This window comes from Desmodus rotundus, chromosome 9 (genome assembly GCF_022682495.2).
Source record: "Desmodus rotundus isolate HL8 chromosome 9, HLdesRot8A.1, whole genome shotgun sequence".
Classification (NCBI taxonomy): Eukaryota; Metazoa; Chordata; class Mammalia; order Chiroptera; family Phyllostomidae; genus Desmodus; species Desmodus rotundus.
The window spans coordinates 70,585,420-70,605,030 of NC_071395.1; the positions used below are offsets into that span (position 1 = coordinate 70,585,420).

At 54.0% G+C, this 19,611-nt stretch overlaps 1 protein-coding gene across 5 annotated transcripts in view; it reads right to left on the reverse strand.

Moving 5' to 3' along the window:
* NTN1 (netrin 1) overlaps positions 1–19,611 on the reverse strand; it is a 197,858-nt gene that overhangs the window by 68,776 nt on the left and 109,471 nt on the right. The gene's annotated exons all lie outside the window — the stretch shown is intronic.

Genomic DNA, 19,611 nt, shown 5'->3' on the forward strand with positions numbered 1-19,611 from the left:
GGAAAGACGAGTGAGGACACGGGGGAAGGTGGCCGTCTGCCAGCCAGGGAGAGAGGCTTCAGGGGAGACCGGCCCTGCCAGCACCTTGATTTCAGACTCCCTTCTGCCAGCTCCTTCTTCCTGTTCCCTACACACTCCTCAGCATTCAGCACCCTTTCCCCTCTGTTCTGAGGCCCTCCGGGTCAGCCTCATTCGCCCCTCATGGCCGCAGGACCGCCTTTGTGCTCCTGACTCCCAAACCCATATTTCCAGCTTCCACTTTGGGGTCTGCACCTAGGGTCTGCTCCAAATCCAGTCACTCCTCTCCGGGCTGCAGGGCCTGAGCCCTCGTCTCCTGAGCTGAGCCCTCCAGGCTGCTCTGAATGGACAGTGTAACCAGCACGGGCGTCCTGAGCACCAATCCGAGGATGCCCTTTACCTATGGACATCTTTCCACAGCCCCCGGTTTTCCTCTGGATAAAGTCAACATGGCCTCCAGGGCTCTGGATACCTGATGCTGCTTCCTCCTCTTGCTCTTAAACTTCAGCGGCAGCAAACTTTTTCAGTCTCCAGAGTATGCCCTGTGTGAGGACCCCCTGCCTGCCTGCCCCTCCATGACTTTGCTTATGCTGTCCCTTGCCTCCTAGGACCCTCTTCTCCCAAGCCCCCTCCTCATCTGCCTTCATCCTTCTCACCTTCCAGGTCTTGGTCACAATGTCACTTCCATGGCCATTTTCACCTCTCACCTGCCTGGCTCAGGCACCCAGCCCAGCCCCCACACAGACCTCCTCACTCCGCCCACTGGGAAGCTGAGGCCTGCCATCTCCCTTAGGTCTCTAACTCCAGGGTAACTCCAGCCCAGTCCTGCTCACCCAGTGACATGATTTGCCCTGTGTTTGCGCTAAGCTTGTTTTAAATCACCTTTTATGTAATTTCTAAGGAAATACATGTTTAATGCCAGACACTTGAAAAACCAAAGCAGAAAGGAAAAAACTGCACTCAGATTTCCACTGACTGCTGTGAACACCGGGGTCCGTCCTTGCGGCTTTAATGAACAATTTGCTCAGCTGCGGGGCGGTTTAATTCTTTCTCGCAGACAATGACGACACGTGCGCACCTCAGGCTCATAGCCCAGTTCCTCATCACCGTGACTGTGTTTTAGTGTCAGCTAACACTCTTCCTAATTTTGGAAGGTTGTCTACCGCCCTGGTGCACAGACGTGTGCAGTGAGATGCTTGGCTCTGCAGTGGGCACACTTAAAAGCAGGGCCGCCCCGCGCTGGGTAGTTAGGTCGTTTCCAGTCTTTCACAATTACAAACAGCACATCGATACCCACCTTCGAACTCACGAATTTGTACTCTGCTCTGATGACTGTTGTACAGCAAATTTCTCACAACAGAATTGGTAGTTAAATTTTGGGTCTACCCATTTTAAATTTTTTTAATATGTTTATTTATTTTAGAGAGGAAGGGAGGGAGAGACAGAGAAACACTGATTGGTTGCCTCCATACACACCCCAACTGAGGATCGAACCCACAACCTACGCCTGTGCCCTGACCGGGAATCAGACTCCCGACCCTTGAGTGTATGGGACGACACTCCAACCAACTGAGCCACACCAGCCAGGGTGGGTCTGCATGTTTTTATGAGGGATCCGAACTGCCAAATTCCCCGCGAGGAAGGCCGTCCTGGCTCACACTCCCGTCAGCAGGATGTGAGAGCTCCTATTTCAACACACCCTTGAAAAGAATAACAATATGCATTTGGTATCAGCATTCTTTTTTTTTAATCTTTGCCAATTTGTCTGGAAAACACACACACATGACTTTAATTTGCATGTCTTTGATTACCAGTGAGGCTGGACATTTCCCCATGTTTGTTTTTCTATTTATATTTTATTTTTTGTGCTTTGCCTGTTCATGCCATTTGCCCAGTTTTCAAATAAGGTGTTTTGTTTTTTTTTCATAATGTCTGGTGCTCTTAAATATAACGGATTAAAAACCATTTGTCTTTTCTACTATACAAACTGCAAATATTTTTATCAGTTTCTTAGTTATATATTACTTTTGAGGTTTTAAATAAATATTTGCCCTTTTAATTTTTCTGTGATGTTATCAGCTTCTTTAAATATTCTTCCTGACCTCACCCCCCAAATCACACACCCCACTTGGTCACTCAATTTACAAAGAGAGATGGACAAGTGCTTTAGCAGAGGCTCTGTGGGGAGACAGAAGACTCAGCTCACACCTTAAGTCTGGAAGCAGCTGGACCCCACCTTATGCCAGAACATGACTCCTGAGAGCTATACAAGCATCCCTCAGCACCTCCAGCCCTTGGGGCAGAGCTCAGCTAAGTACAAAGGAAGAAGCTGCAGCCCACCAGCACTAGAGACTGTGGTACATACACAAGTTCACCATTCCTTTGGGCTCATCCAGTCCAGGATGACAGGGAGCCACTCAGAGTGGTTAAGTGACCTACCAGCCTGGGACCACCAAGCCAGTAAGTGGGGACCCCAGGACGGAACCCGGGTTTTTGGGCTCCTCTTCCACTGCCCCAGAGGAATGGACCACATCACTGGAAGGAAGAGCAGCTGGGCCTAGAGTAGAGCCTGGAATCGGGTCTTTCCTACTAGCATAGAAATCATGGGGCCTGACACACCTGCCCAGGGACAGGGATCCGGATGGACCAGCCAGGCCTCACTTCCGCAGGCCTCTCTTGTACTGGGAAAGTCCTCAGTAGCAGCATCTTCTGGGTCCTTCTTGGATGCAGATGCTAATCCTATGTCCTGTTCTCTAAGGATGGCTCCAGCTGTCCCCCATTCCCCCAATGGGACAATCCCAGACTATAAGCCCCTCCTGGGAGCTCAGCCCCCATCCCCACCCCAAGGAAAACCTTGGGCCGGTATCTCCCTTCCACCGACAAAAGGTTCTTCCCAAACAACTGGTCACACAAAAGAAAACTCAGAGGCTGAACATCAAAAGGCAGGGCTCCCTCCCTCCCCCCTGCTCTTGGAGCTGTCAGGGGACATCAAGTGGCAATTGCTCACGCTAGACCTTCTGCAAAGTATTTTATAGCTTGTTTTCTTTTCTCTTTGTTTTATTTTCTCTGCACAAATGGAAAAATGCATCAGGCAAAGCCGCTCACATCTGGATACCTCAGCTCCACACAAAGATGTCACCCAACTCCCAGCCCGTCCCCAGTCCCTTTCTCAAGAGAGACACCTTAATCCCTTGTGCCTTCTTGTTTATCTCCTGCCTCTCTTGGAGGCAAAAATATTGGGTATTAGTTTCATTATCAGATTTCAAGGCGGGAAGGAAAGGGCAGCTTTGTGAGAACAGAGAGGTCACCCCTGGGAAGAAGGGCGGGGGCTGGGCAGCACGACTTCTGAGGAACCTGCGTGGGCTGCCCTGTCCAGGGCTCCCCCCGCCACCCAGAGAGAGCTGGCCTGGTCTGGACCCCAACTCTATGCCCCACTCAACTGCCATGTGGGGATCACCAAGGATACATCATATGCGGCTGCATTTCAGACCCAGGGGTGTAACATGGGGCAGGAGGGAGAAGGAAGAGAACCACCCCCCAACACACTTCTTACCCAGAAACCTGACGGGAAATGGGGCACAAGAGATGAGGATCCATTTTCTTCTCCCATGAAAAGTTCTTCAAGGTCCTATTTTAACATATGCCGGTTACCACCATTCCTTGAGCCTTTCCAAACCTCTCCCACCAGCCTGGACTGCCCAAACCCTCACCAACCCCAGGTCAGTTCAATTCAACACACAGGGAGGCGCTCCAGCTATATGCCAGGCCCTGTGCGATGAGCCATGAGGGAGACCAGGATGGACAATGCACTCTCAGCTGTCCAGAGCACCCCTTCTGGTGGAGGGTGAAGGGACAGGCGAGCACTCTCAGTAGCAAGCTCTTAGAGAAAGAGACACCAATGCTCTCCTCAGCGGTGTGGGTTCCCAGAGCCCAGGAACAGTGTTTGCCCTTATACCCTCCAGCCCAGAGCAGAGCTCAGTATGTTCTTGTTGCACAAATGAGAGAGAGAAAGAGTAAGGCAGAGAGAATGTGGATGGATGACAGATGGGTGGGTGGGTGGATAGATGAATGGATGATAAATGGGTGAGTGGATGAATGGATGGATTGGTGGATAGAGGGATGGATGATGGATGGGTGAGTGGATGGTGGGTGGGTGGGTGAGCGTAGATGGATAGGTGGAAAATGGGTGGATAGACAGATGGATAATGAATGGGTGAGTGGTTGGATAGATGGAGCAGTGGATGGATGAGCAGGTGGATGGGGAATGGGTGGCTGAATGAATGAATGGGTGGGTGGGTAGCGGGGTGGGTAGTAGGTCGAAGGGAAGATTGTGTGGTCTGCCTAGACTGTACCCTGACAAGGCATGGTCTTGTGATATGTGACATTTATTTTATTGTTGCTTTGAAGTATTTAAAACTTATATTGCTACTCTTAACTCATCAATGTAGCTTCTGCTGCCCAAGTAGACTGCAGTACTTTAAGGAGAAGAACCCACATGTAGGATGCCCTAGACTCCTCCCAAGACCCTTGCATACAATAGGGACTGACTCTGCATCCATTGGTTTGATGAGTTTACCAAACACAGGTGTTGGCCCTCTCCCGGAAGACCCTGGTGAACTAACCCCCAACCCACCAGGGCTATCCCAGGCCCAGAAAGAATCCAGCGGATAGATATAGTCAAGCTATACCCTGGCCCTGGCCCTCAGGGTATCTGGGCCTGGCTCCCCCAAACTTCACGTGACTCAGGGGCTTTCAGTGGAATAGGCAGGTCATTGGTGATGAGCCTCCTCAGAAGCTCTGTGCTTGGCCCAAGGACCCTGCTCTGCCCTTCGAGCACACAGGATCACCCCAGCATTCTCCCCTCCTTTCCGGGGCAGTTCTTTGGAGAGGGCTGCCCCATGGCATTTCTGCAGCACATATAGGAATTTTGGACTGCCTTATCTGTAGCTGAACTGTCCAAAGTAACTGGCCCACATATACACTGTCCACAGGCTGGGAGCTTTGCATGCAAGAAATGGGTCCCAGTCCCAGGGCTCCCCATGCCCCCAGTAAGCACAGCTCAGACCTGCCATGATTAGCACCCATTTCCACGAGTCTAGGCCACAGGGGAGATGGGGCTCGATGGGCACTTGCAGGGTTGGGGTTGGTGTTGCTTCTCTCACCCGCTCTTTTGCTCATTTTACCTGGGGCTGCTGAGTAAGGACTGCGAGATCTGCTTCACCACACAGCATTCAGTTTCCGTGGTGGGGGGAGGAGGGAGGGGGGCAGAGAGGAGTAGAGCGTGGTTCTCACCTGGGGGTGAATGTGCCCTCCAGCAAACATCGGGCAGTAATAAGTGTCACAGTCACTCTCATGTATCACAACCAGGGGAGGAGGTGTTCCCAGCATGGGGGGACAGAGACCAAGGATCTGCTAAATGTGCATGGAACAGCTCCCCACCACAGAGTCATCTCGCCCAAGATGTCAATAGTGCCAAGTTTGAGAAGCCCTGACATCCCCAACCCCAGGGTATGTGAATTTTTGCACCTCTTCGCTGCAAGGCCGGCAGCTTTGAACGCAACCCAGGGAGTTGAGAAGTTTTCAACTTCAACGAATGCCACCAACTGCAGCCTTTCAGAGGACCACAGGCTGGTGCAGAGTGCGGAGGCGGCAGCGGTGGGAGGACGGGGAGGACCGAGGCCTGCCCTCAGAGGGGACGCACGCAAGCACTTGGCAGAATTGGAATCAGAACTGAACTGAAAAGGACTGTCTGGGGAGAGGGTCCCCAGGGAGGTGAAGGGAGAGTTTGCTGCGGGGAGTCTGGGTCAGCGCAGTAGGCAGAGGTCTGGTTTTAAAAGGAACGTCTCCTTCAATGATTGTTTCAGAATAATAAAACTATTTGAGAGTTATTTTTAAAAGTTTGGGGTAGTCTTTACTTCCTTTTATTTACTATTTAGTTACTCTATTTAGTATATTATTCATTTAGAAATTGTTTGACCCGTGTTTATAATGAATTTTAAGAGACCCAGGGGGGTCTACTCTAAACCCAGTTTTCAGCTTCTCCTGAAATGACCAGGCTAATCAGTCACTGCTCCCCACACACCTGGCTCCCGCCAGCACCTGGGGACCCTCTGAGCCGGGCTCTCAAAGGACTCCTTTGGGAGAGGGGCTGAGGCAGGAGTGGCCCAAGTATTTCCAGGGCCTGGACCCTTTCATGTCTGCAGGTGAGCCAGGCATAAAAGAAATAATCGTACACGTGGATACATTTGCAGAACAGTCAAAGCCCACTTTACAAATGGCAAATCTGGTAGCTCATGATTTATCTATTCATTCAACAAATATTTACTGAGCACCTACTATGTTCCAGACACTAGGCGAGGCACTGGGGATATAACAGTGAGCAGGACAGATGTGGTCCCTGCCCCACAGTCTTTGGAGATACCTGGTGTGATAAAAGTCTGGTTAGTTCACTGACACCTCACTCCCAGGCCCACCCCCACCACCGACCACAGGGCTTAATGCTTGTCACTGGGGACATCGCGCAGCCAGATGCAGTGCAGTGGTGACCTGGCAGGGTGAGCCAAAGAGACCAGGGGCAACCACTAAAAGACCAGAAGCATCAGCCAGGGGCAGTTTGGTTCTAGTCAAGGCTCTAGGGTTTGCATATATTTGAGGGGTGTTTGTGTCAATGTTAATGTTAAATCAGCTGTTGAAAAACATCACCTAGCCACAGCCAGGATAACGGGACAACCTGTTTGTCTGCAAGAAGACAGTCAGTGTCCGTGCAGAGCAAGACAGAGCCCAGGTGAGGTGAGGACGTCCTATGGGACTCGCAGGGGCCCCACAGAGCACATGAGGAAAGACATGGCACCTTAGGACATGAGCTGGGGCCACCGTGACACCCCCAACAGGACCTGCTCTGCGTGACTGTTCATCCATTTCTTGTTCAACAAACACACACAGAGCCCCTCCGACTAGAGAAGCACAGCCGCCACAGGGTCCGCATGCCTGCGCTTCTCTCTCTCCAAACTTTGTCCCCCCCGCTCCTTCTCTCCAGCTCTGGTGTTCAGTTTAGGTAGCCATTAACTCCCTCCCCAGACCCCAACACGTGATGGTGCTCAGACTCGGGCACACAGAATCACCAGGATGCCTACCAAACCACAGACAGCTGGGCCCCACCCCCAGCAGCCTCTGATCCGTAGGTTGTAGGGGGGCCGGAGACTCTGCACTGCTAACATTCCCAGGTGAGGCTGAGACGCCTGGTCGAGGGCCACACTTTGGTGGCAATAACCACTGATAATGCAGAGGAGAGAAAAGATGTCTGAACACAAGGACCTCAGAGCCCATACATGATGTAATTATTAGTACGTAAAAATCAAACGGCACACAAGGCAGCAAGGACGGAGGAGAGAGTTGGACCTGAAGTGGTAAACCTGGGACCTGGGCACCAGTCCGGGCCCGCGCCCCACCCACGCATGTGGTCCTGGAAAGCCCACAGGCCTCCCTGAGCCTCCAGAGGCTATCTGGAAAATGAGAACATCAGGTCTGATGACCTCTGAGTTCTTTCCAGGCCTAAAAGTCTGTAGCTGCAGGATGTTGAAATCTTGGGAGGAAGGAAGGGGTCAGGGTCACATCAGAAGGGAAGCTCTGTGTGTGTGTGGGCGGGGGGGGGGGGGTACCTGGGAGCTCTGTGGGAGGTGCTCCAGGTGTGAACACGCCACAGGAGTGGGACCATGCAGGCAGGTTACAGGGCTGAGCACTACGACCACCACCAGCCCGGGAAAATCAGAGATGGGACATGACGGTATCACGGCCCTGAAAGGGCATTGCGCAGTGAAGGTGGCAGGGGCCTTCCGCAGAGAAGCAGCCTCAGAAGGACAGTACCTGACAGAACTGGTGACTACCTGGGTCTTCCAAAAGGACAGGGTGTGGCAAGGATCTTCTCTAGGGTACTGGGCAGAGGAAACCATTCTGAGGGAGAAAAAAGTAGTCCCCTTTTTAGGCATGGGTTCCCCAGGGAAGCCTTGCCAAAAGGATTTCCAGGAGGGCAGTTGGCAGCCGTGAACCTCCCAGTGGGCCTGGGAGCTCCTGAAGCCCAGGCCTCGAAGTGGGGAGCCCACTGAGCCCTCTGACGGCGCCTCCTCTGGGAGACAGAGGCCTGCAAAGCTGTAACCTTGTTTTTAAAAACTCCAACTTGAACACAAAGTCTCTGATCCCGGACCGCACCTGTGCTTTATCTCTGGTAACAGAAACAGAGATCCTTGTGGACTAAGGTGGTAGAGAAAATGAATAAAAAATAAAAACAAAAACTGGGAAGTGTTTTGGCAAACCAGCCCCCGGCAGGCCTGAGTCAGGGAGGCCGGGTTCCCTAGCCCAGGAGGGCTTCAGATGGTTCCCGATAAAGTCCCGGGAGATAAGTGGCCTGTGTTTGTAGAGGGCTTAGAGAGCTTTAGCTGAGTCCCACACAAAGGGGCCCTCTGTCAACAGTCCTTCAGGCCACTAATAGGGCTGAACAAACACTAGGGTAACAAGCTCTTCACACCTGTGGGGCTTGGGAAAGGCCTGGCCCCTTTGTCAAGATGTCAGACAGAAGAGCCCAGGCCCAGCCAGGCCCTCTGAGGCTTCTGGAGAAGGGACTGGGGGATGAATCTGGGATCTGTGCCTCTTGCCTCCTTCAAGCAGGTAGATGAGTGAACTCCATCTGGGCTGGGAGACCAGCTGATAAAGCTACGGTCCATTCGCAGAACTGGGATCACGGCCGCAGGGAGGATTAAAAGTAGCAGGAAGCCACCATTCTCCCCAAAGCACAGCCACAGCCTGGCGGCTTTCTCTCCCACTGTGTGGGGCGACCGGCCTCTCCCTGGCTGACGGCATGGAGGCCATCCCCCTGCATCGGCTTGACCTCACCATCATATTTTCCACTGACTTTTTTCTCTGTAAACATCTCAGCCTTTTCTTTCCCCTACCCTATTTTGGCTGCTGCACCACACACCCCCACCCCCACCCCACGCCCAGGCTGTGAAACAATCCCCTCCTAACGTCTCCCAGGCCTCTCACTGTGGAGAAATAACTCGGGGCTCCTGCTGCACAAACATCCTGCGCTGTGCGGAGGAAATGCCTCGCGAAGAGGCCTGTGCAAGCGGAGCCGTCCTCAGTTCTTTGTCTGCAGCGTCCTCCCACTGCTGGCCTCCCCCAGGCAGCCAGGGGAGAGTGGCCCTGCCCTGTCACCTCCCTGGGGACTTCAGCCCCAGCCCACTGTGTGGCATTCCCAACTCCAGTCTCCTCCATCCCTAGGGCTCCTTCAAGCACTCCTCTTACCTTGTCACTGCCCTGTTCTGGAACTTTCAGTGGCTGTCTACTGACTACCAGATAGAAACTCTCTTGCCCTTCAGAGTATTGGTTTCCACATAGAGGTCCAGACATGGGGTCTTGCTTCTTCCTTATAATAGGACCCCATAGAAACAGCCCTGCTCCCCTCCCATCCAAACCCAGCATCCATCAGCCAAACAGGGGGAAGGGATGGTGTCCTCCAAGGGCAGAAGCAGGCTTTTGGGGCTGGGGCAGCCTTCCAAGGTGTCCAAGTTTACCCTCTTGTCTAGGAAGAGAGAAGAAAAATGAGGCCCCAACAGGCAAAGTGACCTCGCCTAGGACTTGGCACAAGTTAGGGAGCACTCCTAATTTGGGGCTCTCCCAGAGCTCCAACACGGTGAGGCAAGGCTGGCATGGCCGTAGGCAGAGAGAAGCTTGATAAACCTCCATGGCTGTTGGAACCCATTTTGGAAGGCCTAGAATTTTCCAAGTACAAGACGTCTGAGCAAAGCCGCCCCCATGGCTTGCACCACCATGAAATGCGCTTTGCCTGTGGCTTGCCCACCCCTGCCCAGATGCCTATCTGGCAGCACGAGGCTTCCTTCCAACCTCTTTCCCCAGAGGTGGTACACACACTCCCTGTGCTTTATGGAACAGATCTATGAGCGCTGACTTGCCAGCCTCACTGGCCAAGCCTGGCCCCTGCCTCCTTGGAGTCATTTCCCATCCGTGAGGGGTCCTATCATTGAGTCTGGCACAGACCAGGCTGGAGAGGCAAGGCCAGACTCCAGCAGAATCGGGAGAGGCTGACGGTGAGGGTGGGTTAATGACTTGCCCTTGATTCTATGCCCCTGACCCCAGACGGGAAAGCATGTGACTCCGAGGACACCGTTTCCATTCCCGTCACCACCGTCTCACGGCAGCGTCCCTCTCCGCTTGACCAGTTATTTAATTCAATTCTTCAGTTAACTTTGACTTGGGCTTTTCAGCTCAGAGACCAGCCTCACCTGCAGCCTAAACTGCTCCAGAAATGCGACACCACACACACAGCCAGTTTAGCCCAACAGTCCAAGGTTCTTCACATGAATGGGGACAGGCTGAACCCGGGATCCCCTGGGCCACTCCAGGTCAGCATCGACATGCCTTCTCATTCTAGTTCATTTGCCAACTGGGGTTGCCAGAGTTAGCAACTGGGGAGACAGGACACCCAGTTAAATTGGAATTTCAACCAACGCTTTTCAGTAGAAGTGTGCCCACATGCTGCCTGGCAATCCTGTCTCCAGCACCTTGTACACCCGATCAAACGTGTGCTTTGCCTGCGATCTGTGATTTTACATGACAATTTTTAATTAAAGGGAACACTAATCTTCTCAGCACCTGAAAGCCCCAGAAGAGCTTAAGAGGGCCCTCAATTCAACAGGACCCGCGGGGAAGAGGCCTGTTCGGGCCCTTCTGAGCCCCAAGCGTTGTCTGATTTCTCCAGTTCCTGTTTGGCCAGTATCACCTTGTCCGTCCTCAGTCACCTTCCTTTCTCCAGCTGCTCCATGAGAACGGAACCCCTGTCTGAGGGCACATGGGCATGAGAGACGGGGAGCACCTGCCTACCTGACCACCCCAGGAGTGCTCTCCCGGCCTCACATTACACCGCCATCCGTGCGGAGCAGAGAGGCCGCCTCGCTGTCCCCAGCAGGCTCTCGGGGACCCTGGTAGCCCCCAGAATGCCTCAATCCCACATGCAAAGACCCCCAGGTGGAATCAAGCTGCTGTTTAGGCAGAAACAGGAAGAGGAAGCCAGTTATGACCAGAATGGCCCAAAGTCTTTACCCAAAAAAGGCCATTTTCATCAGGATGTGCTTCGTGGTGAAAACTGATCAAACTCTGAACCCCAATTCTGAATCCAGCTAGTTTAACCAAACCAGTAGACACAATTTGTGTAGATATCAGTAAAGTGTTTATGAGATTACAATTAATTAAACATCATCCTATCACTGAAGAATATAGGTGGCCTGCCACAGAATTGAGAAAGTGACAGGCGAAGGCAGGTCCCAGCTGACCAGGAATAGAATGGGCCACCGGGGAGAGTGGTCCTGCCGCTCCTGCAGGCATCTGAGCAGAGGGACGCAGTACAAACTAGACTGAGAAAGTCCCTTCCATCTCCGAGAGCCTTCGGGGAGACACCGTCTCGCCTCTGGGCTGTGAGAACCTTCCAGGTTTGAGGCCAGGACTGGCCTCGTTAATATTCTTACACTTGAGTGCGTGAAGGGTTTCCTGGGAAGTCTTCCAGTCTGTAAATGACCCTCAGTCCTCGGGGCAGGGGCTGTGTGTGTTGGAAGACCGACAGGAGAAGAACTTACCTGTGGGCAAACGCGGGGGATTTATTTGCAGATTTATTTGCGGAAAATGAACCAAGTGGTCCTTCTGGAGCCATGTCCTAAGTTACCAGCTAGAGTGAGAGAGCAGGGCCCGGGGACCACAGCCACCACATCCCCACAGCCAAGAGTCAGCGCTGCCACGGCCCCCACAGCGACAGCGCTGGAGGGTGGGGGAGGGTTCGTGTCAAAACTAGCCGGTCTTTCAAGGTCTCAAAGCTCTATGGCAGAAATGCACCAAGAGAGCTGTGTGCTGAGGGACCTCTGGGGGTTCTGAGAAAGAAGAGAGAGCCGAGCCCAGGCACAGCCAGAAGCCCGACGTGTGCAGGCGGTAGGAGCAGAGGGCCAAGGCAGGAGGTGAAGCCAGCGCTGAGAGTTGGAATAGCTTATACCTGGCTGTCTCAACCCACTTCAGCCGCCCCACAGCTGTGACAGGTGACCCACCTGCACCAGACACTCAGAGTCCCATTCACACTCCACAAGCTCCCCTGATGCAGGGGTCCGAGTGCCCCACCCCCCCACCTTGCTAAACATCCTCAGCTTGCCCATTGGGAAGCGCCCACCATCGTCCCCAAGGTAAGCCGTGGAGACGAGGGCGGCATTCGCGTGAAACAGTGTGGAGGCCTCCCAAGGGGCCTCCCAATTCTAGACAGCAGAAGCCACCCTACCTGTGCCTTCAGAAACCCCAAACCCTAGCCCTCTTCCTCTCCTCGGGAGACACGAGAAGAAAGCTAGTGCAAACACATTTGCTCTGTAAACACCCTACACTGTACAGCTTGACATGATTCTCACCAAAGGAGGCCATTAAGTTAAAAAGCTGAAGGCAGCAGGGGCCTGCTGTCAGATGCTGCGCCCTCGCGGTGCCGTCGCCGACAGTGGGCGAGGAGAGCCCTGTCACGCCCAGTTCGCAGGTGAGGACAGCGAGGCCGCTGGCTGCTCCCACACAGCTCTCGGCGGAGACCAGACTGGACCTGGCTCGGCTCCTGCTCAGAGTCCTGGCCCATCCCTCCTCTCCCAGCTGCACATGGCGGGGTCAGCCCTCCCCCGGCCCTCCGCTGGGGACTGGGTTGGCTATGGAACCAGAGCAGAACTGTTTAAGGCACAAGCTGGGCCGGGCAGGGGTTGTTTTATGACAATAGTTCCCCTCAGGTAAAGTCTTTGAAAATGTCTTTTCTTGACCTAAAATTAGGGGCTTTGGGAACCAGACAGGTTCCTTGTACAAGTGTGGGGGGGCGAGGGGAACCCACATGTGAACGCCCCACATTTCTTGGCCCTGGTACTTTTGGCTGCTTTGGATTTGGTTAATTCCCTGGGCGTCCTCTGTAATTCCACAGTAATATGGCTTTAATTGTCCCCAAAGCGGGCCATTCTCCCTTTATTGTGCAGTAAACTTCCCTCCAGAGTTCAGATTTCATTTCGTGCGCCTGCCCCAGCCAGGGAGCACGGAGCCCAGCCAGGCTCCACTGTCCTCACGGCCAGCCTCTCTTCTGGCCGGCTAGCCCCTTCTTGTCCCCGGGCCCAGAGCTAGGACACTGAGACGGGCTGGGGCGGATGCTAGGGCCCCCAGGGGTGCGGAACACTGGGAAGGAGGCAGGGACACTGGATGTGGTTCTGTCTGGAAAAGGAATTAACTTAACAAATGCAAACAAGCTGTAACAGCAGGATTCATTAGGCCCAGTGGGGACTTGGTTTCATCCATTTGCTGGTCTGTTTCATCAGCAAATGCCACTGAGGCAGCAGTAGGAAGTGCCAAGAGGGGGATCTGGGGCCTGTTAGAACCTTCCACCTGTACGCCCTGACCTCTCCCGGTCTTGAAAGAAACAGTAATTACCAGCACCCCTGTATCAGATGAGACAAGGCTAGTAAAACACAGCACAGAAGGTAGGCCGGGAGCTGGCTGCACGAGGGTGCAACAGGGTCTGTCAAATACTAGCACAGTAAACTTGATCTTGGGCAGGTTAGTTAACCCCTCTGTGCCTCGGTTTCCTTATCCAGGAATGAGGACAACCAAGGTGCCCACCTGTCAGTAGCCGCCGACGCAGGGGACCAGTTACCATTCTGACAACACCGCTCCAGGCAGCTGGGGAAGGTCCACTGGATGATGGCGACACAGGGCTGAGGTGGCCTGTGCCCTGGACAGGTTCCTCATGGGGTGACAGACCCAAAAGCAGGCAGCAATCTATTCAGGACACTCTGCCAGGGGAACAGGATGCAGGGGAGTCCCTCAGGGGAGAGCCTTAATGCCCGCAGGCCTCCGTCCCTGGGAGAGCAGGGCCAGCCCACCTCTGAGGGCCCTGGCAGTTTGACACTCCCCTGGCAGGGCTGGCACCGGCATTCTAAGGGGATCTCAGTGTGACCACTTCTCCTTCCCAGAACCTGAACCACCAGAACAGAGTCAGAACAGTACAGAAGGGGGAAAACCTCTCTGAGCAGCCGAAGTGTGGTTGCCAGGTTTCCCCACTGAGGCTGATGCTACTTAGCCCCAGACAGGCCATCTCCCAGCTCTCCACACTCTTCACCGACACAGGATTCCAGCACTGCAAAGAGGAGGAGCTGAACTCAGTCAGTGATGCGCAGAAGACAGCCAAGAGGCAGGGTGAGACCCACACGCGGGAAGCAGCCTGAGGGCTCCGAGGTGGACCAGCCGACTGGGTTCCCTCCCGAGGCCTCTGCTGCAGATGGGGGCGCTGGTGGAGCAGAACCTCAGAGCCCATGCTGCCCCCCTCACATCCCAGCCAAGGGGAACAACTCCCTGGGGATCTTTTCCCCTACCTTCGGCCCAGGCTCCTCCCCCTGCCCCAGTCACCTGGCCACACCCCTGCTTTCTCTCCACTCCTCACCCTGCCACCCTCACGGGTCACAGCAGCATCCATCTAAACAAGTCAGTCAAGCCCCAGGCCCTTGGGTGTGTGGCCCTTTATCACCAGGACCTTCTCCCTCTTCCCTGCTCCCGGCCAAACAGCCAGCCCCTCTGGAGGAGTCAGGCGGTGGGGGGGGGGGGCACTTCCCCCAGTTCACCACCAGAGTCTCCCCAGCCCCACCTCACCCCCTCCTTGCCTTCAGGCCTTAGCTCAGAGGCCCCTCCCTTCCCTAGTGAGGCCTGCTGGGACCACTCACCACCTCAGCCCCTCACCCCTCCTCCACAGCATCTATCATCTTAACAGCAGCACATACTTTACATATTTTGTTTCTTATATCAGAGCACATGCATACTTTACATATTTGTTTGCTTACGGTGCCTCCCACATCCAGAATCTAAGCTCCATAAGGGCAGGGATTTTTTTTTTTTTTTTTTTTTTTTGTCTTTTCGTTCACTGGTGTATACCCCCCAGGGCCTAGACCATAGTGGCTGGGACACAATAAATGATATTTGCCAGTGAATGAATGAATGAATGAACGAGTCCTTAAGACTGTCAACTGTCTCCCACTCACTGGAACTGGACCGATTCCCTATTTCAATACTCCCCACCCCCTTTAAACCTCCAGCCCCACAGTCTCCCTCTTCATCTCCACAATGGCAGTTTGCAGCCTCACCTTCTATTTCTCAGAGAAACAGAAGCTGACAAACAAGAGCTCCTACAACCTGCTGCTCCCGAGCTGGAAGCCGCCTTCACGGGGGCGGGCACCCTCCCCCCCCCCTGTATAGAGCCAGTCCTCCCCTGCCACCCCTTAGGCAAAATAAACCATCCCCTCACCCTTGTCACGCAGGTACTCAGCCTCTTCCTTTGGTCCCCTTTTGTCGTCCAGTTCTCCTGGCAATTATGTTCAAACTGCTCCTCTTTGAAAGCCCTCCCTCCAGCTTCCATCTCACCCCTCCACCCTCTCCCCTGGCCTTCCCGGCTCAGCTTCTCCATTGCCTCCCCTCCACTCACTCTCCAGTCTTCCCACCTCTGCCTCCTCCGTGCCAGGATTCCCCTAGAGTGGCCACACTCAGGGCATCCACAACCGCAGTGCTGCATGTCTGATCAGCCCTATTAGATCTCTCGGCAGTTTTGAGAGCGTCCGCCTCATCTCCTCTGCATCCTCGCTTCCTTTGACATTCCTAGCAGCCCCCACACCTGGTGTTCTTCCTACAGCCCTGTCTTCCTTCCACGCTTGCCCTCAGTCAGAGCTGGAGTGCTTGCAGGAGAACTCGGGCCTTCTCTCCTCTCCCTTGTCTAGCTCCCTTGATAATCTCACCCAATATCTCCAGTCCAAAAATCTGCTTTAAGCTTCTGACACAAATATCCAGCTCAGACTTCTCAAAGGCACTTCAAACTTAACGTGCTCCAAGATCAAAGTCATGATAGTCCCTCCCAAATCCAGGCTAGGATGCTCCCATCTACTCTTAAGTGAAAGCTGGAAATATAGTCCCCGCCTTTGTCACCTCCCACTCCCTCAATCCTGCTATCTAATCCATCACCAAGTACTGTCTACATTTACATCCCCAAATCACTCCCATATCCCTCTACTCTTTCCCCAGTCCAGTCACAGGCATCCTTGAGCTGCACAGGGGTTGTGAATTTGGGCCCTGACCCCACCCAAGGACTGGCTCGCAGTCAGGAGCTCTACAGACCTCCTTTCCCATCTGTCCGGTGAGAAGGTCCAAGAGGCTGGTCTGTTTCTTGTGGCCCTGAACACGGAGAGCGGAGCCATCAGGGCCCAAGTGTTCGGTGCACCCACTGCTAGACTGCCTGCCTCTGTCTCTGGTCCCAAGCCCCCCAGAGCTAAGGCTCCAGGTCACAAGGGTCTGACACAGACACTCATATCCCGACCAGTCCACTTTCCCTTTGCGGGCCGCAACAGCTGCCTTCTCTCCTGCCAGCTCAATGGTGCCCTGCTGTTTTATTTTTTAAGTTTCTGTTTTTGTTTATTTTTGAAATTTCATCCTATAGTTTGCTTCTGTTGTTTTCAGAGGCAGGGTAGCTACTCCACTACATGCCAGAAGTGGGGGTGCAGACATGGGGCTGGGAGCAATGCCACCACCCCCCGCAGAGCTCCTGGTCTTTACTGCGGTCCCCGGCGATGACCCCCCTTTCCACAAACCAGAGCAGGCTGCCGGGTGAGCCTTTCAGCAGCAGCACACAGCTCTCCCGGACGGCCATTCGCCTGGGCTTCCCCTCTCCAGTATGGTCAGCACTTAGCAAAGTGAAGGTGACAACCCTTTAGCGGGTCCTGAGATGGCCGAGTGGACTGTGGGGCAGTGTTTAAAGAAACAGAAGCAAACAGGGTAAACCATGCGTAGTGAGGGTTCATTAAAAATTTTTTTGGACGGATGGATAGATAGATGACTAGGTCATGATTCACCACGGTAAATGTATTTTTACTATGTGTCACGGTCCAAAAACGTTTAATGTAAATTCCACTGAGTGTGGTGACGGTTCGTCCTTGAGGCTAAGGGCCTTGTCTTAGCTCTCCCCTGCTGTGTTACTGGACACAGAGGCAGGCTGGGCCCACAGAAGTTCTTGGCAGACACTGAGAGACAAGGGATGACTGAGTTGCTGGAGAGAGAGAGGAAGTCACTTCTCTCAGAACTGAAATCCGGACCTGGCCAGGTGAAAGCCAAGTCTGTCCTTGCCACAGCCTCAGCAGCCACCCTGCAGCCAGTGTTTGGTGAAAATCGGTTTCCTCCACACTACCTCAAGGGAGGCCGGTGAGGGCAGGTGGCCGGTGCCAGGTCTGAGAAGTGGGGGCTGCCTGCTGGGAGCTCCCTCTGCCCTCACTGTGCCAGCTTCCCACCCACGTGGCATCAGGTAAGGGCTTCTGTCCCCAAATCCTTCCTCCTGCACTCACACCACTGCCAATCGATAGGTCTCAAGTGTCTGTTTTATCAGGCCCTTCATCTGACCAGAAACCTGTCCTGGCTCCACTGAGCCTGAAGGACACATCTAGATTCCCCGGCTGGGCTTTTGAGGTCCCTCACGTCCCCCCAGTCCCTGTGTTGCCCCCACAACTCCCCCCCCACTGCAGTCTGTGCTGCAGCCCTGCCACCCACTCCCTCTCCCTCCGAGATCCTGACGAAGCCCTCCTCCATGGCACCGACGAGGTGACCCAGAGCAGCTGTCCGCCTCCTCCACCACAAGCGCTGTCAAGAAACAGCACACTCAGGCACCCCTGAGGGGCTGCGGCCCTGCGGGGCTGCTTACTGGAAGGCTGGCCTGCGGCACTCCTGTGGGAAGCTCAGCCCCAGAGAGCTCCTGGCCAACCTCCACGACCTTCTTCAAATCACAGTGTTCAGCCCTCAGGTCAGGTTCTCTCCCCCTCATCCCATCCCCAGCCCCCTTCACACCCACCCACCCCCCTGGCTAAAGCTCTGACTGCCGGTACCCCCCGGCCTGGTACCTAACACAGCTGCCTTGTCTTGTCCACACTGGCCCCTGCAGAACAGTCTTATCTCCTTGTGTCTTTCGCTTCTCCGTCTGCCCACTGCGGCACCCAGCGCCTGGCTGTCAGTACCCCAGTGGCGCTCAATAAGTCAGTGCGGATGGATTGACTGATGGGGAGGGGATGCCAGAGCCCAGGTGGGAGTGAGGGTCTGTCTGGCTCTGTCTCCCACCTGGACAAGGACCCTGGTGACAACATGCAGAGAGTGGGGGACGGGTCAAGGCCAAGGACAGGCAGGAGGTTGTGAGCCTCCTGGAAGCAGTGTGTTCTTGTCTTCCTTGCAGCCACCCTTGCAGGAGCTCCTGGAGAGGACAGAGCTGAGAAAATCGCAGGCACACAGGCCTCAGCCAGACTGAGTCCTGCCCCACATCTCTGCTGCCCCATTAGAGGTCTATTTGAGCCTCCTAGGCCTGGGGCAATATCTCACCACTAAAATTTATGCAAATGAAATAACGAACAATTTGGGGAAAGGAATGAAATGCAGAGCAGGATCCAAACCACCACAGACACCGCCGGCAGGGGTTTTCAAGTTGAGCAATCATTTTAAAGACAATTTAAAGTCACTCGACAGGAAAAAACACACCGGGATTCCTGCAAACTAGCAGGCCTTGTGGCTTCTGGAGGCCGCTGGCCTCACTGTGGGAAGAGAGGGAGGCTGGCTGGGGGAGAGGATGTGGAGCCTGGCCTGTTGCTCACTGTTCTCCATGACGGGACTAGCGGGACTTCTGTGTGGCCCGCCCTGAGCAAACAGCCTCTGCTCTGGGCATCCTGAAACACCCATCTCCTTCCTGGAGCCAGACCCGAGAAAGCTCCAGGTCCAGCCCAAGACACTCCGAATGCTCCCAACTCTTACTAGTAAAGCATGCCTGTCCCTGCTGGATCTGTGGATTCATTCATTCGTTCATTCATTCATTTCCTCAACAAATCTTCATGCCCTTGCTCTGGCCAGGTAGCTCAGCTGGTTAGAGCTTCATCCCGAAGGCTGTGCATTTCATCTTTGAAGAGGGCACACACCAGCACCAACCAGTGAAGGCATAAGTAAGTGGAGGACAAATCCATGTCTCTCTCTCTTTTTCTCTCTTAAAAAAAAAATCAATAAATAAAAACATTTTTTTAAATCTTCATGCCCACCAGCCTGTGCAATGAGCGGGTGCGGTGAAAAAATAGAGAGGATACTTAGTCCCTGGCCTCTGGGAATTTACAGTCTGGTGGGAGGGAGGCACAAAGCATGGATGGGCCTCAAAGTCCAGGCACTGACGATGCGTGAGGGGGGTTTAGAAAACACAGACTGTTGCTGATGGGCCTGACAGACAAATCTTCACAGAGGAGGTGTGACCTGAGCCAGGCCTTGAAGACTAGATGGAAGACGGGCACACAGGGGAGGGGAGGAAGGCTTTCCCGGCAGAGACAGAATACAGAATAGCACGGGAGAGTGGATCATCAGCCTTTCTCCCCACCCCAGAAGCACAGAGTCTGCCTGAATGAGGAGTAACTTGATTGCTTTCTTACCATCCACGTACGCTCAGTTTGGGGTACTACAGAGATGGGGCCTCCCGCTGCCCTCACTCCACCC